This window comes from Pseudophryne corroboree, chromosome 8 (genome assembly GCF_028390025.1).
Source record: "Pseudophryne corroboree isolate aPseCor3 chromosome 8, aPseCor3.hap2, whole genome shotgun sequence".
Taxonomy (NCBI): Eukaryota; Metazoa; Chordata; class Amphibia; order Anura; family Myobatrachidae; genus Pseudophryne; species Pseudophryne corroboree.
The window spans coordinates 161601522-161627045 of record NC_086451.1 but is presented as its reverse complement, the minus strand read 5'-3'; the positions used below and the strand labels follow the sequence as shown (position 1 = coordinate 161627045).

The window sequence follows — 25524 nt, the reverse complement described above, 5'->3', positions numbered from 1 at the left end:
AAAAACTGGCAGATCCCTGGAAACGATGATTGCATGCACAATTTCATTGCTCCTCTGTAGTTGGTTTTGTCTGAATTGTACTCACTAGTAAAGTGGTACCCAAACGCGGGCCTCAAGGCACCCTACAGTCCAGGTTTTAGGGATTTCCATATGTGGATTTCATTTATACAAGCACAAAATAAGTACTAAATACACACAGCATAATGAAAAAAAGTCATACAACCCTCTGTGGAGGGCCTCAGGGACTGTAAACCTTGAGGGCAAATGTCTGTGTGCCTATTGGACAGCACACGTTTACAATACTAACATTAAGTTTCACTGGAAAAATCTGTAAAATAACATTATGCAAAAATTAAACACAATATGTCCATGATTGAGAGGATTAATTCACAAATTATTTCTTCTTAAATGTAAGTAATCTAATTTTATAAATGTTTCAACACCGCTTTCATAGTCTAGGGGTGATATATTAGCAAACTGCCACAGCAAAGTCCAGTATTATTACTAAAAGCAAATATTAAGGGAAAATTTGATAGGAAGTTTACATTATATATCCTTTGATAACAACTGTAAGAAAAGTTTACTATTTCCAGATGGATAACATGGATTTATCATATATAAATTACAGTAGATGTAGAGATACAAATAATTATAAATCAATAACTGGCAATTAATGTGCTATAAATAATATTAACCATACATATGTATACATATGTAAATATCCATGGGTAGCACAGATTAAAGTCTATTTAACCACTATTACAAATGACAGGAATTGTTACAGCAATGCTGTTTCTGATGGCACTCAGTGGGACGCAGTATCAATCCATTTTTTCTTGGAGTCATTTTAACTCTTATACAGTCCCAAGGCCTTGTATAACAAGGAGAAAAATTGTTATGCCCATTCAGATAAACCACTAATGCTGTATAAAATCTGAAAAGGTAGAATTAGAATACAACCCCTTTGAACTACATTTCATCCGCTATACCTTTCCAATGCCAGATTTATAGATAAGCCTGTTACTGTGACAATTGGTATTTTTTCAGGTCTTCCAATGCTAATACTGGTAGCAAATTCAAATGGGTCTATCAACATGTAATATCCCAGAAGACTAAATCACAGCGGTGTGTGGGAGCTGTAGATACCACTGCCCTGTGTAGAAACAAATATGACATTTTACACCTAATGTGCCATTCCTCTGCATTGAGTATCTGTAACCAGTGCCTCTCTGGGTATAAAATACATAATTCTTCCTCTAAGTTACTGCACAACATGATCCATTCCATATTAGTTGTATGCTGGCTTGTAAAGAATATTGGTATAGAGTAGTAATATACCATATTGGGATAATGTAAATGGAGACTTTATCAATCTTCCTCTAAGTTGCACCATCTAAGGGTTAATTTTGCACAAAGGTGTGGTGTTGTATCTAAGCTCTTATCTAAAACAACACATGTCGTGTAAGAGACTTTTGTGATCGCCCTATGACTTGGAGAAAAAAAACCTATTTATGTATTATGTTTATTTTAATGTACTGTATATTTTTAAATCTTTTTTTGAATGCAACAAATATCCTTTGAAAAACTTATGATGCCAATGGAACTCAAAGCTTTAAAATGAAGATACCTAATGATTATCATATCGTGTGCTCTGCAACTCCTGCACTAGTGATGGTGTGGACCGCATGAATGGACGCATATACTTCCTGTTTAAGTCTTTAGAATACAGTGTAAGAATGGGCACATTACTTTCTGTTTGGAGCACTTGGAACGCTTACTGGAATACTTGCAGTACTGGTTTGGCGGCCATGTTACTTCTGGTTTTCTGAAAACTCCACATATATTTTAGATAATTAGCAGAGTTGTTTACACATCACGTTTACTACCGGCACCAGCTCCCTTGGATCTGAAGTATTTGTCATTTTTGCTGACTGTAGGATTTTCCAGCTGCACCTAATTTGATTGGGGCATTGTAGGTTTGAAGTGCTCATTGCCATCTTTACATCAAGTAGAAATCTTACACAAAAAGGGGGGTAACTTGCTGTATGGTGGCTTATTATATTATGTTTTAAATGGATTTAATACATGTGAGTAGGTTTCCGTATACTTGGTCACACGGTGTTGTCCTGTTGCATGTGCTTTGGTCTTTTTTACGTATCCTTAAAGAGAACTGCAAAATATGATTTGTTCCTGAATTAAGTGGAATTATACTAATTGTTTTTGCAGCATTTAAAGATGCAAAAGTGAAATCTTTTGTTTTTACAACTTAGCTGCTCCTTGTTCACTGTTCTGCTATTTTCTAATACAAGAATATTGTACTATATTTATAAAATAGACTCCACTCAAAAAAGTTAAACATGTTACAATGAACAGACAACTGAGAAAAGTTCACCTATTTCTGGCAATTCAACATCTACAAAAATGGAAGCACCAAACCTACATACTGTTTATTTTTACATTTTACTATTTCTGAATGGAGCCTAATTTTTTACTTTAGAATTTTTTTTAGTATTTTTTTATATCATATGTACTGTAACAAAAATATATCAATGATTATCCATATGCTACATCAAAGCAGCAACATGTTAGAAACTGTGGATTTCTTGCTGTGGATACATTAATGTTCATGTACATTCACTGAACACTTTCTAACACAATCTACACTCAATAACACCACACATTTTACATAAAAACATGCATCCATTCCAAATACACAGCCTTCCGAAATTCATACCTCAAAGAGCTTTTCAGCAGATTGAACCATCTCTACTTCATACTGTATCACCACTGCCTGCTTCCTGTCCTGTCATGTCCAGCCTCACAATAACACTGTTCTCCCTTCCTGTTTAGTTACTGTGGCACCAAATATATAATAGCAGTGCTGGCATAAGAAAAATGTAATATAATATATGTGTAAATAACTTATTTGATTTGCTTCTTGTGATGAATAACAAGGAGGCTTCTTTAATATATCATAAACCTTTAATAAACTTGTATTGTTGATGTAACAAAAATGCAAATATACTTTTTTTATTACGAAAATGCACATACTGTATTAACCACCAGTGAACAAGATGTCATACTACTACTAGAGTTGCAGTATACAATTAGTGAACAGTACTTGCAGCAATCTGTGAAAGATCATTTTGCAGAGCATGTTCAGAAAATGAAAAGAGGATACAATAAGTACAATGTACACTTACATTTCAAGGAAAGATATGAATGTGATATTAAACAGTTGTTATCACTTTGTAGAATAGAGATGTCCTGTAACAGAATTGTAAGTAAAGTCTTATCTGGCACAGTACATGTCTTGTAAGGGTCTTTCATTAGAGCAACCCACCAGCAATTACTTGGTGGGAAAAAAAGGTATTTTAAACACTGAGTTAAAATAAAATACAACCTTTATTTAAATTGGTTAAAATTACGGAATCAGTGAATTTTCTTTTGATTTGCTTCTTGTGATGGATAACAAGGCTTCTTTAATATATAATTAACATTTAATAAACTTACCTTATTGATGTAACAAAAATGCACATATTTAAAAAAAAATTCTACGACTTAAGCACAAATATGCTGTTTCTACATATGTTTGCAAAAATAACGCAAATATTTTTTTAAAATAATACATGTATATACATGTCTGAGCATGTCCAGCATGAATAAAGTATATATATTTTTGAAATGATGGTTAGATCATACACCCCATTTTCTGTGAGATATTTAGATCAGTGACTGTATGAAGAAAAAAAAATACGTCCTCCAGCAATGACTCATTTTAAAAATCATTTTAAAATGCAAAATTATATCATGATCGAATCAGCACGTTTATTTTATAAATCAATTGGTAATAATATACAACGCTCCATCATCAGTGATAAATCAATTGGGAATAGTATACACTTATACATCAGAATGATTATAAACAAGCCATATTTGCAGTATACCTCATGATAACGGTCCTATGAGCCAAAACATTGATTCATATACAATATATACTATTGTTCCTAAAATATCAAGGGCGAAGTCAAAAAGATGAAGCACCAGCATATTATAAATAGACATGTAAAACATTGTATTTTTATTATTAGCATCAGCACTCTGATCAAAAAAAAAATGTGTACTGTGTTTTGCTGAGTATTTGTAATATGCATTTTTTTTTTTTTAAAGTTAGCAATTTCTTATCTAATTACACAAGTCATGTTGGGTGCTGGTAGCCCTCATTATTAGCATTTATCTTAAACAACAGGCCACTCATCATCCCCCCTCCGGACTTTCAGCGTGTAAGAGGATCCCAGAACCACAGTGAATGTATGAAGAAAAAAATACTTTAAACACACAATGATTTCTTCATATAATATTATTAATATTAAGAGTTAATACTTATTTTATAAATCATTTTGAAATAATATACATCGTTGCATCATCAGTGATAATACACAATGTATAAAAAGCGCTTATAACTGATTTTGTAGGCTTATTTCATATAAAATACCAGCAGAAGGGAATGAAAAGTGGGCGTATCAGGAGGCGTGGTTAGGGGCGTGGTTAAGGGTGTATCTGGGCGGGGTTAGGGGAGGATCTGGGTGTGGTTTGCATAATTAGAGGCGTTCCCACCTGTCAAAAATGAGTTTGACGGAAAGTGGTTCACTATACTACTCCTGACCTTGGGTACGCTTTACCTTGAGGATGAAAGGGCCAAGGGAAAGTACTTTTAGCCTTCTGCGTGGTAGGAGTCATACTAGGTAGGCAAGCTGTTTTAGCAGTAGCCAGATCAGCTACAATCTTATTGAGGTCTTCTCCAAAGAGAATGTCTCCCTTGAAAGGAAGCACCTCCAGGGTTTTCTTGGAATCCATATCCACCGACCAGGATCTCAACCAGCTGTATAAAGTATTACCTTGGAACTGGCTCTCCACTCCCCATTATCTGGTTATCATGGCTTCCTCCGCCAGTGTCCAGACTCGCTTGCTGAAGCTCGGCCACTTCTTCCTAGCAGCAGGCTCCTGGATCACTGGGCAGCAGAGGTGCTTGGGAGCCAGAAGGGGGCGGAGCAATCAGGCAGGCAGTTGCAGTGCTGCCCAGCTATCTGTGGTGTGAGAAGAAGCAGGGGCACCCCACCGCTTGCAGTGCTGCAGCTAGCGGTGGTGGCAGCGGCGAGGCTGCTGGGCTGGGTCTTGAAAAAGGTGGAAAGAAGGGTGTTACGGCATGGAATGTACAAACTGCGAGACCCTGCTGGTAGCGCCTTTGTCTATTTAGTAGGAAGGGCACGTAACAGCCGGAGGGCAATGGAGGAAGCCCCTTTAGGGCTGGAGCCCGGCGGCAACTGACTCCGTTGTCTCTGGCAGTTCCGCCCCTGGACTAGAGGAATGGTCAAGAACATGGCAACATTTAATGCCAAAAAATGCAAAATCATACACGTCTCAAAAATACAAAGGCTAACTATAATATTAAGGGCATTATAATGGCAAGAGGAAAGCTATCTAAGTATTACTATTTCAGGTGAGCAATGTAACAAAGCAATAGGAAAGGCAAGTCAGATGCTTGTTTGCATAGGTAAAGAACCAGTAGCAGAAAAAAGTAATACAGGTTGAGTATCCCATATCCAAATATTCCGAAATACGGAATATTCCGAAATACGGACTTTTTTGAGTGAGACTGAGATAGTGAAACCTTTGTTTTTTGATGGCTCAGTGTACACAAACTTTGTTTAATACTCAAAGTTATTAAAAATATTGTATTAAATGAACTTCAGACTGTGTGTATAAGGTGTATATGACACATAAATGAATTCTGTGAATGTACACACACTTTGTTTAATGCACAAAGTTATAAAAAATATTGGCTAAAATGACCTTCAGGCTGTGTGTATATGGTATATATGAAACATAAATGCATTCTGTGCTTAGATTTAGGTCCCATCACCATAATATCTCGTTATGGTATGCAATTATTCCAAAATACAGAAAAATCCGATATCCAAAATTCCTCTGGTCCCAAGCATTTTGGATAAGGGATACTCAACCTGTAATGCCACTGTATAGGTCCTTGGTACAGCCACATTTAGAATCCTGTGTTCAGTTCCAGAAGCCATATCTCAAGCGCCTTGAGTCCTGTTGGAGAAAGAGCACTATATAAATAATTAGTATCAAAATTTGTTTCACGGCACCCCTAGGCCAAAGTTTTTTTTATTGAGAAATTCAGAAAAAAATATAAAATTAAGTAAATTGTGTTTATAGCATGTCATCCTCAGGTTCAGTTATGTTGTGAGGGAATGGTTTTGCCAATTTAATAAAGTATAAATCATTTTAATTGGTCCTGGACCACCAAACTTTGCTACCAGTGCAAGAACCCCAGTTTGGAAACTACTGCCATAAAATAAACCTTTTTTGTTTTTTTTAAACTACATGTAATACACCTTAGATCTCAGTTCCTAAAAGGTTTTAAACCCTTGCATACAGTAAACTACACATATTTAAAAATCCTACACCGGGCACAAGTGCTCACGGGCCAATTTCATGGCAGTCTCGGATAGGAGGGCATTGTGGATTCATCAAGGGAATGCTGATGCTGACTCCAAGAAGCCTCTTCAAGATCGCAGGAGCAGAGTCCTCTGCTTCTGCCAAATCCACTGCATGACGCTGGGGCTCTCTTGCAGGAGCCCACACCAGTGGGGGGCACCAGGGGTGGAACTACTGGCAGGGCAGGCAGTGCATTGCACTGGGGCCCCGCCGCACTCAAGGGCCCACAGCCGCCGGCATTACAATGAGTCACAATGACTCATTGTATCATGCCGCAGCCGCACACCAGCGCTCCCGTCGGGTCTGCGTCCTGCGACTCCCGCCGCCCGTCGTAACGAACAGATCAGGCCAGGGCACTACGGGCAGCAGCCGCAGCACCAGACAGGCTGCCGCCTCTGTAACACACGAAGAGGGAGGAGGGTCGCTTGGAGATGAGAGGAGCAGCGGCACGGGGGGGAGGAGGAGGAGGAGGGAGGTGAAGGAAGGAGCCGCAGCAGCGCTTTGTTACTGGTGGAGGCGCTGCTGCTGCTGCCCCTCTGCTTCACTATAGGCTGTCTTCCGAGAACAGCCTATAGTGAAGCAGAGGGGCAGCAGCAGCAGCGCCTCCACCAATAACACAGCGCTGCTGCGGCTCCCTCCTCCACCTCCCTCCTCCTCCTTCTCTACTGCCCGGGAATCGTCAAGCTGCACGAGGAGCCTGAGCCAGCGGAGAGGGTAAGTATAATTCTTCTTTCTTTCTTTCTTTCTTTCTTTCTTTCTTTCTTTCTTTCTTTCTTTCTTTCTTTCGTCTCTTTCTTTCTTTGTTGGGACTGCCTGCCGCTATGTGTAAAAAGGGGGAATCTGCCTGCCGCTATGTGTAAAAAGGGGGAATCTGCCTGCCGCTATGTGTATAAAGGGGGAATCTGCCTGCCGCTATGTGTAAAAAGGGGGAATCTGCCTGCAGCTATGTGTAAAAGGGGGGAATCTGCCTGCAGCTATGTGTTAAAAGGGGGAATCTGCCTGCAGCTATGTGTAAAAAGGGGGACTGCCTGCCGCAATGTGTAAAAAGGGGGAATCTGCCTGCCGCTATGTGTAAAAAGGGGGAATCTGCCTGCAGCTATGTGTAAAAAGGGGGACTGCCTGCCGCAATGTGTAAAAAGGGGGAATCTGCCTGCCGCAATGTGTAAAAAGGGGGAAGCTGCTTGCCGCAATGTGTAAAAAGGGGGAATCTGCTTGCCGCAATGTGTAACAAGGGGGAATCTGCCTGCCGTAATGTGTAACAAGGGGGATGCTGTCTGCCGTAATGTGTAACAAGGGCACGCTTTCTGCCATAATGTGTAACAAGGGCAAGCTGTCTGCTGTAATGTGTAACAAGGGCAAGCTGTCTGCTGTAATGTGTAAAAAGTGTACGATGTCTGCCATTATGTGTAACAAGGGCAGGCTGACTGCTGTTATGTGAAAAAAGTGTACGCTGTCTGCCGCTATGTTTAACAAGGGCAGGCTGTCTGCCGTTATGTGTAAAAAGTGTACGCTGTCTGCCGCTATGTTTAACAAGGGCAGGCTGTCTGCCGTTATGTGAAAAAAATGTACGCTGTCTGCCGCTATGTGTAACAAGGGCACGCTGTCTGCCGTTGTGTAAAAAAGGGGGATGCTGTCTGCCGTAATGTGTAAAAAGGGGACGCTGTCTGCTGTAATGTGTAAAAAGAGGACGCTGTCTGCTGTAATGTGTAAAAAGAGGAATCTGTCCGCCGTAAGGTGTAAAAGGGTCTCTAGAAAGGAAGGCTGCGCTTGAGAGGAAATGAGCAATATCCACTAAATGTACTCAATTAATAACAATTTATTAAAAACATATATTTACTTAAAAAACTGTGATATTATGTGCAATTACATTATACCATATGCATGCTATGGAGTTGTAAATTTTACCCAGGTGTTATTCCGGACATGTATCATAAGACTCTGGAGGATCTGTTCCAAATATTGCCCAAAGACGGTTTATAACCAGTAATTTTCCACTATATAAGTCCCATTCAAATGGTACCAGAAGAGTCCTTTGTAAATTCCTTTGAAAAAGCTGCAAGGCATATGCAGCGAAACGCGTCAGGTTATCTGGATACTGCATGCTTTGAGCACGACTATCTTCAACCGGATCTGAACCAGCCCACAACAATTTCCAGCTACCCAGAGGAACTCCAGAGAGGCACCATCCAAACACCGCATTGCATGAGGTACCCACAAACTTTGGGACATTTACATCTTTTAAAATCCTCTAGCGGTCCATGGAATTTACAAAGGACTCTTCTGGTACCATTTTTGCATGCAGGGGTGGGGCTCCAATGCCGTTTCTTGCACACACTGCTAAAATGTCTAGTTACGGCACTGTTGCTAGGTATCCACTTCCCTGAGCAGGCCCCCCTCACCAGATCCTCTCCAGGGGTGAGGGGGTGGACTTGGATGGGAAGGGATGGGGGGGGGGCCCAAGCCATTTTGTCGCACATGGGCCCACTGCTCGCTAGTTCCGCCACTGGGGGGCACGTCTAAAACTCTTCAGTCAGTTCTGGATTCATTCGGACCTGGACTCGTGGGTTTTACAAATAGTGTCCCAAGGGTACAAACTGGGGTTTCAAGAAGTTCCCCCTCACTGATTGTTCAAATCAGCCTTAGTCAGCAGGGAGAAGGTTTTTATTCAAGCCTCTTAGTGGTCCCGAAGCCGGACGGCTCAGTCAGACCAATCTTAAATCTGAAATCCCTTAATTTCTACCTAAAGAAATTCAATTTCAAGATGGAATCTCTCAGGGTAGTGATCTGCAGTCCGGGGGATAAAGGAGATTTCCTGGTTTTGGTAGACATAAAGGATGCCTACTTACATGTTCCCATTTAGCCACTGCATCAAGCTACCTGAGGTTTGCAATTCAGGATTGTCATTACCAATTTCAGACGTTGCCGTTTGGTCTGTCCACGGCTCCGAGGATTTTCACCAGGGTGATGGCGGAAATGATGGTTCTCCTTCGCAAGCAAGGAGTCACAATTATCCCGTACTTGGATGATCTCCTGATAAAGGCGAGATCCAGGTACCAGTTGGTGCAAAACATCTACTCTCCCTGACAGTTCTTTAACAACATGGTTGGCTCCTAAACTTGCCAAAATCGCAGTTGGTCCTAATGACGCGGTTGTTGTTTTTGGGAGTGATACTGGACACAGAAGAGGTTTTCTTCTAGTGGAATGGCTCTGGAGATCCAGAGTCTGGTCAAACAAATTCTGAAACCAGCAAGAGTGTTAATCCATCAATGCATTCGGTTGCTGGGGAAGATGGTTGCGGCCTACGAGGCCATTCAGTTTGGCAGGCTCCATGCCAGAGTGTTCCAGTGGGACCTGTTGGACAAGTGGTCCGGATCCCACCTACACATGCACCGGAGGATAATCCTGTCTTCCAAGACCAGAATCTCACTCCATTGGTGGCTGCACAGTTCTCACCACCTAGAGGGGCGATGGTTTGGGATCCAGGACGGGATCCTAGGGACCACGGATGCAACCCTCCGAGGCTGGGGAGCAGTCACACAGGGGGAAAACATCCAAGGAAGATGGTCAAGTCAGGAAAGTTGTCTCCACATAAATGTTCTGGAGTTAAGGGCCATTTAATAACTGCAGACACAGTACGCACTGGGACGGGTGCCCAGCATCCTCTACGGACTAAGAGAAAAGGATTTACCAGTAGGTATTAAAATCATATTTTCTCTAAAGTCCTAGAGGATGCTGGGGACTCCGTAAGGACCATGGGGATAGACTGGCTCCACAGTAGACATGGGCACTTTAAGAAAGACTTTAGTTCTGGGTGTGCACTGGCTCCTCCCTCTATGCCCCTCCTCCAGACCTCAGTTTGATACTGTGCCCAGTGGAGACTGGGTGCTTTTCAGGAGCTCTCCTGAGCTTTCTGACAGAAAGTATTTTGTTAGGTTTTTAATTTTCAGGGAGCACTGCTGGCAACAGACTCCCTCATCGAGGGACTGAGGGGAGAGAAGCAGCCCTACTCTCTGAGTTGCAAGGTCCTGCTTCTTAGGCTACTGGACACCATTAGCTCCAGAGGGATTGGTACGCAGGATCTCACCCTCGCCGTCCGTCCCAGAGCCGCGCCTCCGTCCCCCTCGCAGAGCCGGAAGATAGAAGCCGGGTGAGTATGAGAAGAAAAGAAGACTTCAGAGGCGGCAGAAGACTTCATGATCTTCACTGAGGTAACGCACAGCACTGCAGCTGTGTGCCTTTGCTCCCATACACCTCACATACTCCGGTCACTGTAAGGGTGCAGGGCGCAGGGGGGGCGCCCTGGGCAGCAATATAAACCTCTTTCGCAAAAATATAACATATATACAGCTGGGCACTGTATATATGTATGAGCCCCCACCAATTTTACAGTTTAAGCGGGACAGAAGCCCGCCTCCGAGGGGGCTGGGCTTCTCCCTCAGCACTCACCAGCGCCATTTTTTCTCCACAGCACCGCTGAGAGGAAGCTCCCCGGACTCTACCCTGCTTATACCACGTTAGACAAGAGGGTTGAAAAGAGGGGGGGGGGGGCACATAATTCGCAAATTACATACAGCAGCACTACTGGGCAAACATTAAGTTACTGTTTTATTCCTGGGTTATATAGCGCTGGGGTGTGTGCTGGCATACTCCCTCTCTGTCTCTCCAAAGGGCCTTGTGGGGAAACTGTCTTCAGAAAAAGCATTCCCTGTGTGTGTGGTGTGTCGGTACACGTGTGTCGACATGTCTGAGTAAGAAGGCTATATTAGAGAGGAGCGGGAGCAAATGAATGTGGTGTCTCCGCCGACAGCTGATTGGATGGATATGTGGAATGTTTTAAATGCTAGTGTAAACTCATTGCACAAAAGATTAGACAAGGCAGAAGCTTTGGGACAGTCAGGGTCTCAACCCATGCCTGATCCTATGTTGCAGGGACTGTCAGAGTCTCATAAGCGCCCACTATCCCAGTTTGTTGACACAGATACCGACACGGATTCTGACTCCAGTGTCGATTACGATGATGCAAAGTTACAGCCAAAATTGGCAAAATCCATTCGATTTATGATTATGGCAATAAAAAATGTTTTGCACATCACAGAGTAACCCCCTGTCGCTGACAAGAGGGTACATATGTACAAGGGAAAGAAGCCTGAGGTAACCTTTCCCCCCTCACACGAGCTGAACGAGTTATGTGAAAAAGCTTGGAAATCTCCAGATAAAAGACTGCAGATTTCCAAAAGGATTCTTATGGCGTATCCTTTCCCATCAACGGATAGGTTACGATGGGAATCCTCCCCTAGGGTGGACAAAGCATTAACACGCTTATCCAAGAAGGTAGCCCTCCCGTCCCAGGATACGGCTACCCTCAAAGAGTGTGCTGACTGCAAACAGGAGATTACCCTGAAGTCCATTTATACACATTCAGGTACCTTACTCAGACCGGCAATTGCGTCAACCTGGGTGTGTAGTGCTGTAGCGGCATGGACAAATGCCTTATCTGAGGGGATGGATAGCCTAGACAAGGATACTATTTTATTGACCCTGGGGCATATAAGAGATGCTGTCCTATATATGTGTGCATGCAAACTACCGGTGGTGCTGCAGGGCCCACACCCTTTTACTTGTCTTGTAGAGCAGCTCTGAAGCTGTTACAGTGCCCAGCTGCTGCAAGAAATCAGCTTGAATGCTTCAGGGGCTTGGGCATGGCCAACATGAGCCCCACACCGAAGGAGGGTGGGGGTGTTTAATGCAAACTTGGGGTTATCCAAGCGCCGCAAAAGACCGCCATGCCCCGCATGCCCCTTTTCTCTTTTCATATACAGATGAGGGTTCCAGCCAACTTTGGCCCACTGCTTGGATGACATCACCGAATGCAAATCCGTCTGCTGCAGACCTTCCCCCAGGAATGCTTGCAATAGTTGTTGCATATGGTTTAATGTCTGAGGGTGCTTCAGTATTAGGCAGCCTTCCGCCCTCCCATGTTCATCTGAAAAGATGTGGTCTCCCTGCAGTTGTTGTCCCCAGACGAGAGTTCCCTTGTGCTTCCTCAGTTAAATCTCCTTAACTTGACGAGGGTGTGCCCGAGCAGCCGCCCTCCCCAGCCCTTTCCCAACACATACTTATCTTGCATATGAGATCTCTTGATCATGAAGATAGTTCTCACAGGTTGAGGTTCATCCTGGCCCCGCTCCCCGCTGGAGAGCGCTGATGGGGACAGCAGCGGGGCTTCAGCAGCAGGGTGAGTATGTGTGGCCAGAGACCTCCCTTCCCATGTGCAGGCCTGCAGTGTGTGCCGCGCAGGATGGGGCATGTGACACTCTCCCTCCCTGGGGCTCTTCCAGATGTAGCTCCTCAGCAGTATTTTTCCCGGGCTGCGCGGCGCTCTCCCCGACTGGCATCCGCCCTGGAACACTGCCTTCCTCAACGCAACATCAGCAGGGGGCCCGGGCCTCATCACCTTCCCAGGTCTTTCTCATGTATGTATCATGTATGTGTGTGTGATATATGTATGAATCATATATGTTTGTGATATATATATATATATCTATCTATCTATCTATCTATCGTATGTGTGTGTATATATGTATCTATCATGTATGTATGTATGTATCTATCTTGTATGTATGTGTTCTATCTATCTATCTATCTATCTATCTATCTATCTATCTATCTATCTATCGTGTGTGTGATATATGTATGTATCTATCATGTATGTGTTATATGTATGTATCACACCTTCCTCTATACATATACATACATACATACATACATACACACACCTATATCTGTACGTACACTGACATACACACACCAACATCTATACATAAACACGCTGACCCCTAAACGTACACCAACGTACCCACATGTGAATCTATACATACATGTGCTGACACCTGGACATACACTGATGTACCCACACCTAACATCTATACATACACATGCTAACAACTGGACGTATACAGACGTACCCACATTTGCATCCATGCATATATAGATGTAGGTGTGTGTACGTCAGTGTACGTCCAGGTGTCAACGCGTGTATGTATAGATGCAGGTGTGGGTACGTCTGTGTATGTCCAGGTGTCAGAATGTGTATGTATAGATGCAGGTGTGGGAACGTCAGTGTAGGTTCAGGTGTCAGCGCGTGTATATATAGATGCAGGTGCTTGTATGTCCAGATGTCAGTGCATGTATGTATAGATGCAAGTGTGGGTACGTCGGTGTATGTCCATTTGTCAGCGCGTGTATATATAGATGCAGGTGCTTGTATGTTGGTGTATGTCCAGGTGTCAGCATGTGTATGTATAGATGCAGGTGTGGGAATGTTGGTGTATGTCCAGGTGTCAGGGCGTGTATGTATGGATATTAGGTGTGGGTACATCAGTGTATGCCCAGGTGTTAGCGCATGTATGTATAGATGCATGGTATCTCCTATGCAAAATAAGTATGACTTGGGATAGAGCTGGGGAGGGCCGCTGCTCAGGCACATCTCTGTCAAGTAAAGGAGATTCAACTGAGGCAGCACAAGGGAACTCTCATCTGGGGACAACAACTGCAGGGAGAACACATATTTTCAGATGAACATGGGAGGGCAGAAGGCTGCCTAATACTGAAGCACCCCCAAACAACAAACCAAATGCAACAACTAGTGCAAGCATTCCTGGGGGAAGGCCTGCAGCAGATGGATTTGCATATGGTGATGTCATCCAAGCAGTGGGTCAAAGTTGGCTTCAACCCTCGTCTGCATATGAAAAGAGAAAAGGGGCGTGCAGGGCATGGCGGCCTTTTGCGGCGCTTGGATGACCCCTAGTTCGCATCAAACACCTCCACCCTCCTTCGGTGTGGGGCTATGCCCCAGCCCCTGAAGCATTCAAGCTGATTTCTTGCAGCAGCTGGGCACTGTAACAGCTCCAGAGCTGCTCTGTAAGGCAAGTAAAAGGGTGTGGGCCCTGCAGCACTACCTGTAGTTTGCATTGTGCGTTGGAAGGCACAAAGTAAGCAGACGGGAGAAGTCAGGATAGTGCGCAAGGGCATAGAAGGGAGCAACTCAAGAAAAGAGAAGTGGAAACAGACAGCAAACTAGGCTGGAGAGAGACCTGAGACAAAGAGATCTGAATTATACGAGAGCCGACCAGGGGAAACACAAATTATGCAGTCAAGTGTCCAACATTTGGGGAAACCGCAGGAGCAGCACACCCAGAGTGCAATGGGTGAGCCTTGCCCTGGGAGAAGCACCTTCATGATCATAGTATCTCACCTGGCAGGTAAGTAGGAGTTGGGCTAGAGCTGGGGAGGGTCGCTGCTCGGGCACCCCCCTGTCAAGTGAAGGAGATCCAACTGAGGCAGCACATGGAAACTCTCGAAAGAAGAACAAGGCTAGAGGAAGATCTGAGACAAATAAATCTGACTTTTACCAGAGCTGACCAGAGGAAAGCACAAACACAGTCCCCCACTACCACAAATAATGCAGTCGAGTTTCCCACATTTGGGGAAATCACAGGGGTCAGCATACCCAGAATGCAATGAATGAACCTCACCCTGGGAGAACAATCTTCATGACCATGGTATCTCCTATGCAAAATAAGTATGATTTGGGATAGGGCTGGGGAGGGCCGCTGCTCAGGCACATCTCTGTCAAGAATTTATAAAGTCTATACATATATATAACCAAATGTCAATATATATATATAGAACCCAGCGCTCCTATCAAAACGTATCTATTTCACCAATTTGTTGCTTATTTAATCTTTATACTAGAGATGAGCGCCTGAAATTTTTCGGGTTTTGTATTTTGGTTTTGGGTTCGGTTCCGCGGCCGTGTTTTGGGTTCGAACGCGTTTTGGCAAAACCTCACCGAATTTTTTTTGTCGGATTCGGGTGTGTTTTGGATTCGGGTGTTTTTTTCCAAAAACACTAAAAAACAGCTTAAATCATAGAATTTGGGGGTCATTTTGATCCCAAAGTATTATTAACCTCAAAAACCATAATTTACACTCATTTTCAGTCTATTCTGAATACCTCACACCTCACAATATTATTTTTAGTCCTAAAATTTGCACCGAGGTCGCTGTGTGAGTAAGATAAGCGACCCTAGTGGCCGACACAAACACCGGGCCCATCTAGGAGTGGCACTGCAGTGTCACGCAGGATGTCCCTTCCAAAAAACCCTCCCCAAACAGCACATGACGCAAAGAAAAAAAGAGGCGCAATGAGGTAGCTGTGTGAGTAAGATTAGCGACCCTAGTGGCCGACACAAACACCGGGCCCATCTAGGAGTGGCACTGCAGTGTCACGCAGGATGGCCCTTCCAAAAAACCCTCCCCAAACAGCACATGACGCAAAGAAAAAAAGAGGCGCAATGAGGTAGCTGTGTGAGTAAGATTAGCGACCCTAGTGGCCGACACAAACACCGGGCCCATCTAGGAGTGGCACTGCAGTGTCACGCAGGATGTCCCTTCCAAAAAACCCTCCCCAAACAGCACATGACGCAAAGAAAAAAAGAGGCGCAATGAGGTAGCTGACTGTGTGAGTAAGATTAGCGACCCTAGTGGCCGACACAAACACCGGGCCCATCTAGGAGTGGCACTGCAGTGTCACGCAGGATGTCCCTTCCAAAAAACCCTCCCCAAACAGCACATGACGCAAAGAAAAAAAGAGGCGCAATGAGGTAGCTGTGTGAGTAAGATTAGCGACCCTAGTGGCCGACACAAACACCGGGCCCATCTAGGAGTGGCACTGCAGTGTCACGCAGGATGTCCCTTCCAAAAAACCCTCCCCAAACAGCACATGACGCAAAGAAAAAAAGAGGCGCAATGAGGTAGCTGTGTGAGTAAGATTAGCGACCCTAGTGGCCGACACAAACACCGGGCCCATCTAGGAGTGGCACTGCAGTGTCACGCAGGATGTCCCTTCCAAAAAACCCTCCCCAAACAGCACATGACGCAAAGAAAAAAAGAGGCGCAATGAGGTAGCTGACTGTGTGAGTAAGATTAGCGACCCTAGTGGCCGACACAAACACCGGGCCCATCTAGGAGTGGCACTGCAGTGTCACGCAGGATGTCCCTTCCAAAAAACCCTCCCCAAACAGCACATGACGCAAAGAAAAAAAGAGGCGCAATGAAGTAGCTGTGTGAGTAAGATTAGCGACCCTAGTGGCCGACACAAACACCGGGCCCATCTAGGAGTGGCACTGCAGTGTCACGCAGGATGTCCCTTCCAAAAAACCCTCCCCAAACAGCACATGACGCAAAGAAAAAAAGAGGCGCAATGAGGTAGCTGACTGTGTGAGTAAGATTAGCGACCCTAGTGGCCGACACAAACACCGGGCCCATCTAGGAGTGGCACTGCAGTGTCACGCAGGATGTCCCTTCCAAAAAACCCTCCCCAAACAGCACATGACGCAAAGAAAAAAAGAGGCGCAATGAGGTAGCTGACTGTGTGAGTAAGATTAGCGACCCTAGTGGCCGACACAAACACCGGGCCCATCTAGGAGTGGCACTGCAGTGTCACGCAGGATGTCCCTTCCAAAAAACCCTCCCCAATCAGCACATGATGCAAAGAAAAAGAAAAGAAAAAAGAGGTGCAAGATGGAATTGTCCTTGGGCCCTCCCACCCACCCTTATGTTGTATAAACAAAACAGGACATGCACACTTTAACCAACCCATCATTTCAGTGACAGGGTCTGCCACACGACTGTGACTGATATGACGGGTTGGTTTGGACCCCCCCCAAAAAAGAAGCAATTAATCTCTCCTTGCACAAACTGGCTCTACAGAGGCAAGATGTCCACCTCATCTTCACCCTCCGATATATCACCGTGTACATCCCCCTCCTCACAGATTATCAATTCGTCCCCACTGGAATCCACCATCTCAGCTCCCTGTGTACTTTGTGGAGGCAATTGCTGCTGGTCAATGTCTCCGCGGAGGAATTGATTATAATTCATTTTAATGAACATCATCTTCTCCACATTTTCTGGATGTAACCTCGTACGCCGATTGCTGACAAGGTGAGCGGCGGCACTAAACACTCTTTCGGAGTACACACTTGTGGGAGGGCAACTTAGGTAGAATAAAGCCAGTTTGTGCAAGGGCCTCCAAATTGCCTCTTTTTCCTGCCAGTATAAGTACGGACTGTGTGACGTGCCTACTTGGATGCGGTCACTCATATAATCCTCCACCATTCTATCAATGTTGAGAGAATCATATGCAGTGACAGTAGACGACATGTCCGTAATCGTTGTCAGGTCCTTCAGTCCGGACCAGATGTCAGCATCAGCAGTCGCTCCAGACTGCCCTGCATCACCGCCAGCGGGTGGGCTCGGAATTCTGAGCCTTTTCCTCGCACCCCCAGTTGCGGGAGAATGTGAAGGAGGAGATGTTGACAGGTCGCGTTCCGCTTGACTTGACAATTTTGTCACCAGCAGGTCTTTCAACCCCAGCAGACCTGTGTCTGCCGGAAAGAGAGATCCAAGGTAGGCTTTAAATCTAGGATCGAGCACGGTGGCCAAAATGTAGTGCTCTGATTTCAACAGATTGACCACCCGTGAATCCTTGTTAAGCGAATTAAGGGCTGCATCCACAAGTCCCACATGCCTAGCGGAATCGCTCCCTTTTAGCTCCTTCTTCAATGCCTCCAGCTTCTTCTGCAAAAGCCTGATGAGGGGAATGACCTGACTCAGGCTGGCAGTGTCTGAACTGACTTCACGTGTGGCAAGTTCAAAGGGCATCAGAACCTTGCACAACGTTGAAATCATTCTCCACTGCACTTGAGACAGGTGCATTCCACCTACTATATCGTGCTCAATTGTATAGGCTTGAATGGCCTTTTGCTGCTCCTCCAACCTCTGAAGCATATAGAGGGTTGAATACCACCTCGTTACCACTTCTTGCTTCAGATGATGGCAGGGCAGGTTCAGTAGTTTTTGGTGGTGCTCCAGTTTTCTGTACGTGGTGCCTGTACGCCGAAAGTGTCCCGCAATTCTTCTGGCCATGGACAGCATCTCTTGCACGCCCCTGTCGTTTTTTAAAAAATTCTGCACCACCAAATTCAAGGTATGTGCAAAACATGGGACGTGCTGGAATTGGCCCAGATTTAATGCACACACAATATTGCTGGCGTTGTCCGATGCCACAAATCCACAGGAGAGTCCAATTGGGGTAAGCCATTCCGCGATGATCTTCCTCAGTTGCCGTAAGAGGTTTTCAGCTGTGTGCGTATTCTGGAAAGCGGTGATACAAAGCGTAGCCTGCCTAGGAAAGAGTTGGCGTTTGCGAGATGCTGCTACTGGTGCCGCCGCTGCTGTTCTTGCGGCGGGAGTCCATACATCTACCCAGTGGGCTGTCACAGTCATATAGTCCTGACCCTGCCCTGCTCCACTTGTCCACATGTCCGTGGTTAAGTGGACATTGGGTACAGCTGCATTTTTTAGGACACTGGTGACTCTTTTTCTGAGGTCTGTGTACATTTTCGGTATCGCCTGCCTAGAGAAATGGAACCTAGATGGTATTTGGTACCGGGGACACAGTACCTCCAACAAGTCTCTAGTTGGCTCTGCAGTAATGATGGATACCGGAACCACGTTTCTCACCACCCAGGATGCCAAGGCCTCAGTTATCCGCTTTGCAGTAGGATGACTGCTGTGATATTTCATCTTCCTCGCAAAGGACTGTTGAACAGTCAATTGCTTACTGGAAGTAGTACAAGTGGGCTTACGACTTCCCCTCTGGGATGACCATCGACTCCCAGCGGCAACAACAGCAGCGCCAGCAGCAGTAGGCGTTACACGCAAGGATGCATCGGAGGAATCCCAGGCAGGAGAGGACTCGTCAGAATTGCCAGTGACATGGCCTGCAGGACTATTGGCATTCCTGGGGAAGGAGGAAATTGACACTGAGGGAGTTGGTGGGGTGGTTTGCGTGAGCTTGGTTACAAGAGGAAGGGATTTACTGGTCAGTGGACTGCTTCCGCTGTCACCCAAAGTTTTTGAACTTGTCACTGACTTATTATGAATGCGCTGCAGGTGACGTATAAGGGAGGATGTTCCGAGGTGGTTAACGTCCTTACCCCTACTTATTACAGCTTGACAAAGGGAACACACGGCTTGACACCTGTTGTCCGCATTTCTGGTGAAATACCTCCACACCGAAGAGCTGATTTTTTTGGTATTTTCACCTGGCATGTCAACGGCCATATTCCTCCCACGGACAACAGGTGTCTCCCCGGGTGCCTGACTTAAACAAACCACCTCACCATCAGAATCCTCCTGGTCAATTTCCTCCCCAGCGCCAGCAACACCCATATCCTCCTCATCCTGGTGTACTTCAACACTGACATCTTCAATCTGACTATCAGGAACTGGACTGCGGGTGCTCCTTCCAGCACTTGCAGGGGGCGTGCAAATGGTGGAAGGCGCATGCTCTTCACGTCCAGTGTTGGGAAGGTCAGGCATCGCAACCGACACAATTGGACTCTCCTTGTGGATTTGGGATTTCAAAGAACGCACAGTTCTTTGCGGTGCTTTGCCTTTTGCCAGCTTGAGTCTTTTCAGTTTTCTAGCGAGAGGCTGAGTGCTTCCATCCTCATGTGAAGCTGAACCACTAGCCATGAACATAGGCCAGGGCCTCAGCCGTTCCTTGCCACTCCGTGTGGTAAATGGCATATTGGCAAGTTTACGCTTCTCCTCCGACAATTTTATTTTAGGTTTTGGAGTCCTTTTTTTACTGATATTTGGTGTTTTGGTTTTGACATGCTCTGTACTATGCCATTGGGCATCGGCCTTGGCAGACGACGTTGCTGGCATTTCATCGTCTCGGCCATGACTAGTGGCAGCAGCTTCAGCACGAGGTGGAAGTGGATCTTGATCTTTCCCTAATTTTGGAACCTCAACATTTTTGTTCTCCATATTTTAATAGGCACAACTAAAAGGCACCTCAGGTAAACAATGGAGATGGATGGATTGGATACTAGTATACAATTATGGACGGGCTGCCGAGTGCCGACACAGAGGTAGCCACAGCCGTGAACTACCGCACTGTACTGTGTCTGCTGCTAATATAGACTGGTTGATAAAGAGATAGTATACTCGTAACTAGTATGTATGTATAAAGAAAGAAAAAAAAACCACGGTTAGGTGGTATATACAATTATGGATGGGCTGCCGAGTGCCGACACAGAGGTAGCCACAGCCGTGAACTACCGCACTGTACTGTGTCTGCTGCTAATATATAGACTGGTTGATAAAGAGATAGTATACTCGTAACTAGTATGTATGTATAAAGAAAGAAAAAAAAACCACGGTTAGGTGGTATATACAATTATGGACGGGCTGCCGAGTGCCGACACAGAGGTAGCCACAGCCGTGAACTACCGCACTGTACTGTGTCTGCTGCTAATATATAGACTGGTTGATAAAGAGATAGTATACTCGTAACTAGTATGTATGTATAAAGAAAGAAAAAAAAACCACGGTTAGGTGGTATATACAATTATGGACGGGCTGCCGAGTGCCGACACAGAGGTAGCCACAGCCGTGAACTACCGCACTGTACTGTGTCTGCTGCTAATATAGACTGGTTGATAAAGAGATAGTATACTCGTAACTAGTATGTATGTATAAAGAATGAAAAAAAAACCACGGTTAGGTGGTATATACAATTATGGACGGGCTGCCGAGTGCCGACACAGAGGTAGCCACAGCCGTGAACTACCGCACTGTACTGTGTCTGCTGCTAATATATAGACTGGTTGATAAAGAGATAGTATACTCGTAACTAGTATGTATGTATAAAGAAAGAAAAAAAAACCACGGTTAGGTGGTATATACAATTATGGACGGGCTGCCGAGTGCCGACACAGAGGTAGCCACAGCCGTGAACTACCGCACTGTACTGTGTCTGCTGCTAATATATAGACTGGTTGATAAAGAGATAGTATACTCGTAACTAGTATGTATGTATAAAGAAAGAAAAAAAAACCACGGTTAGGTGGTATATACAATTATGGACGGGCTGCCGAGTGCCGACACAGAGGTAGCCACAGCCGTGAACTACCGCACTGTACTGTGTCTGCTGCTAATATAGACTGGTTGATAAAGAGATAGTATACTACTAATATTATATACTGGTGGTCAGGTCACTGGTCACTAGTCACACTGGCAGTGGCACTCCTGCAGCAAAAGTGTGCACTGTTTAATTTTAATATAATATTATGTACTCCTGGCTCCTGCTATAACCTATAACTGGCACTGCAGTAGTGCTCCCCAGTCTCCCCCACAATTATAAGCTGTGTGAGCTGAGCAGTCAGACAGATATATAATATATATAGATGATGCAGCACACTGGCCTGAGCCTGAGCAGTGCACACAGATATGGTATGTGACTGACTGAGTTACTGTGTGTATCGCTTTTTTCAGGCAGAGAACGGATATATTAAATAAACTGCACTGTGTGTCTGGTGGTCACTCACTATATAATATATTATGTACTCCTGGCTCCTGCTATAACCTATAACTGGCACTGCAGTAGTGCTCCCCAGTCTCCCCCACAATTATAAGCTGTGTGAGCTGAGCAGTCAGACAGATATATATAATATTATATATAGATAATAGATGATGCAGCACACTGGCCTGAGCCTGAGCAGTGCACACAGATATGGTATGTGACTGAGTCACTGTGTGCTGTGTATCGCTTTTTTCAGGCAGAGAACGGATTATATTATGTACTCCTGGCTCCTGCTATAACCTATAACTGGCACTGCAGTAGTGCTCCCCAGTCTCCCCCACAATTATAAGCTGTGTGAGCTGAGCAGTCAGACAGATATATATAATATTATATATAGATAATAGATGATGCAGCACACTGGCCTGAGCCTGAGCAGTGCACACAGATATGGTATGTGACTGAGTCACTGTGTGCTGTGTATCGCTTTTTTCAGGCAGAGAACGGATTATAAATAAAAGTGGTGGTCACTGGTCACTATCAGCAAAACTCTGCACTGTACACTACTGAGTACTCCTAATGCTCCCCAAAATTAGTAAATCAAGTGTCTCTCTAATCTATTCTAATTCTAAACGGAGAGGACGCCAGCCACGTCCTCTCCCTATCAATCTCAATGCACGTGTGAAAATGGCGGCGACGCGCGGCTCCTTATATAGAATCCGAGTCTCGCGAGAATCCGACAGCGTCATGATGACGTTCGGGCGCGCTCGGGTTAACCGAGCAAGGCGGGAAGATCCGAGTCGCTCGGACCCGTGAAAAAAAACATGAAGTTCTGGCGGGTTCGGATTCAGAGAAACCGAACCCGCTCATCTCTACTTTATACATCTATTAATTTTCACCATATATTATAAAATGCTGCTCCCATAGGTAGTACTGTTCTACCAATAATAAACCAAATTTTAAAGATAATCACACTTGTTATCAAGGGAGCGCAAAAAATAAAATATACAAGCTCTTTTTAAAAAAAAAAATATATATAGACAGAAGAAACCCACATTCAATAAAATACAATGGAGTCAACATATATAGGCACCACTATCCATATCTAAATGTAATCAGGATCTATTTCATATTGCCCTTGATGACAACGGAATGTTTATTAAAGTGTCCAAAAAATCCTCCTGGATACAGCTGTTGTAATTTAATCGTTACTTTCCAATTGTAATTGATACATTAAATTCCTTCTTGTGGATGAACAGCAACAGTTGTAACCAACGCCTCTTATTTACTGCAGTTAAAGTTCATATGTAACTCACGTGAGTAATGAAAGAAAACAGGGGGAGAGCGCTGTGATGGTTGGTGAAACACAGCGGTATGCTACGACCCCCGTTAACCGTGGCTGGATCTTATTGGCACTCGCGGTCGGGATATTTCTCCCTGCCGTGGGGTAGAGACCTCCTTTTGCTCGGTCTCAAATTGCTTTTTCCCCTTCACCGCTGTCTTTACATCAGACGTCCGCCGTGATGTAGCTCGTTCATGAACGGGCTTATATCTCAGCAATCAGAGTGTCCGGTAATCACTTTCTCCGCTGTTATCCAAGAGCGGTTTCGTCAGAGGATACATCAGCAGCCTAGCAGGCTCTTTTTAAAATACACCGGACCAATAGCATTACTAATTAGTTGATTGGATACATACATGTACTAATTGGATGCATACATGTAATGACCCACATATGGAACAACTTTCTAATTGCAATTGCACATATAAAGGCATTTCATAATATAAAAATAAGCAACATGGTGATTAAAAATAATAATAAAATAAGCAACAAGGTGGTTTAAAAAATAACAGAAAATATATAATCTATATACAGATTAACCTATAATCTTTCAATCAATACCTCATATCTATAATCACATATACATAATTCAGAGACTCAGCACTAAGGATCCCCATTTACTTATATAAAACCTTTTAGGGTAACATAAATCCATGCCACTACTAAAGCAGTTCTTATGGCGCAGGGGAAACATCAAATGCACTCTATGCAGCTAGTCCCATGTTCGAATCCAACCCGCTCAGCTTAACATCCATATTATTTATTTACTTTTAATGGGATCATTCTATCAATTCATTTTTACCTTTAATTTTTGTTAATATTATTTCTATATTTCATTATTTTAACCCCTGGAATAATTACATTGCTGTTTAAACAACAAAAAGAAATGAAGAAAAAATAAATATTAAACAGACAATTTAAGGATTCGAAGATTTAAATATTTAAAGAATTTAAAATTTAAAACAGGGAGGGGGGGGGGGAGGGGGGCCTTTTGGGAGAAGGAGGGAAAAAAAATAGAAAAAAAAATATATATATAGAACCAAGAGAAAGTGTAAAAAGAGGATGGAGGAAGAAATCTGATGTTCATCATTACTAGTGGATTTTACTAAAGAACTTTAAAGGAACACACACAACAGGATTATACAGTTTCATCCTAAGAGGAAAGCTGTTTCCAAAATAGCTACTTCTAATAATTTTGTTTATTTATTAAACATACAATAAATGGATATTCAATAAATAATATATTAGGTAAATCAATAGATAAAATCTTCAGAGACTGCCAATGTTGTTCAGTTCGATGCTCTCATTCAGACCATCAGGTGTAAGGGTACCCAAAGAAAAAATCCAAAATGCCTCCCTTGTCAAGTAAAGGAGATTCAACTGAGGCAGCACAAGGGAACTCTCATCTGGGGACAACAACTGCAGGGAGAACACATATTTTCAGATGAACATGGGAGGGCAGAAGGCTGCCTAATACTGAAGCACCCCCAAACAACAAACCAAATGCAACAACTAGTACAAGCATTCCTGGGGGAAGGCCTGCAGCAGATGGATTTGCATATGGTGATGTCATCCAAGCAGTGGGTCAAAGTTGGCTTCAACCCTCGTCTGCATATGAAGAGAGAAAAGGGGCGTGCAGGGCATGGCGGCCTTTTGCGGCGCTTGGATGACCCCTAGTTCGCATTAAACACCTCCACCCTACTTCGGTGTGGGGCTCATGTTGGCTATGCCCCAACCCCTGAAGCATTCAAGCTGATTACTTGCAGCAGCTGGGCACTGTAATAGCTCCAGAGCTGCTCTGTAAGGCAACTAAAAGGGTGTGGGCCCTGCAGCACTACCTGTAGTTCGCATTGTGCGTTGGAAGGCACAAAGTAAGCAGACGGGAGAAGTCAAGATAGTGCGCAAGGGCATAGAAGGTAGTGGCTCAAGAAAAGAGAAGTGTAAACAGACAGCAAACTAGGCTGGAGAGAGACATGAGACAAAGAGATCTGAATTATACGAGAGCCGACCAGGGGAAACACAAATTATGCAGTCAAGTTTCCCACATTTGGGGATATCGCAGGAGCAGCACACCCAGAGTGCAATTGGTGAGCCTTGCCCTCGGAGAAGCACCTTCATGATCATAGTATCTCAAATGGCAGGTAAGTAGGAGTTGGGCTAGAGCTGGGGAGGGTCGCTGCTCGGGCACCCCCCTGTCAAGTGAAGGAGATCCAACTGAGGCAGCACAAGGG

The 25524-nt window shown here is 44.4% G+C and overlaps 3 non-coding genes across 3 annotated transcripts; all 3 read right to left on the bottom strand.

Annotated features, from left to right (window-relative positions):
• Window positions 1–14625: 14625 nt before the first annotated feature.
• On the bottom strand, window positions 14626–14788 carry LOC134952860 (U1 spliceosomal RNA). The gene has a single exon (XR_010185245.1). It is a non-coding gene; the product is annotated as a U1 spliceosomal RNA (small nuclear RNA).
• A 152-nt stretch (window positions 14789–14940) lies between these two features.
• LOC134950312 (U1 spliceosomal RNA) lies at window positions 14941–15104 on the bottom strand. Its single transcript, XR_010183252.1, has one exon. It is a non-coding gene; the product is annotated as a U1 spliceosomal RNA (small nuclear RNA).
• Window positions 15105–25279: 10175 nt separating this feature from the next.
• Window positions 25280–25442, bottom strand: LOC134953541 (U1 spliceosomal RNA). Its single transcript, XR_010185624.1, has one exon. It is a non-coding gene; the product is annotated as a U1 spliceosomal RNA (small nuclear RNA).
• Between the last annotated feature and the right edge of the window lie 82 nt (window positions 25443–25524).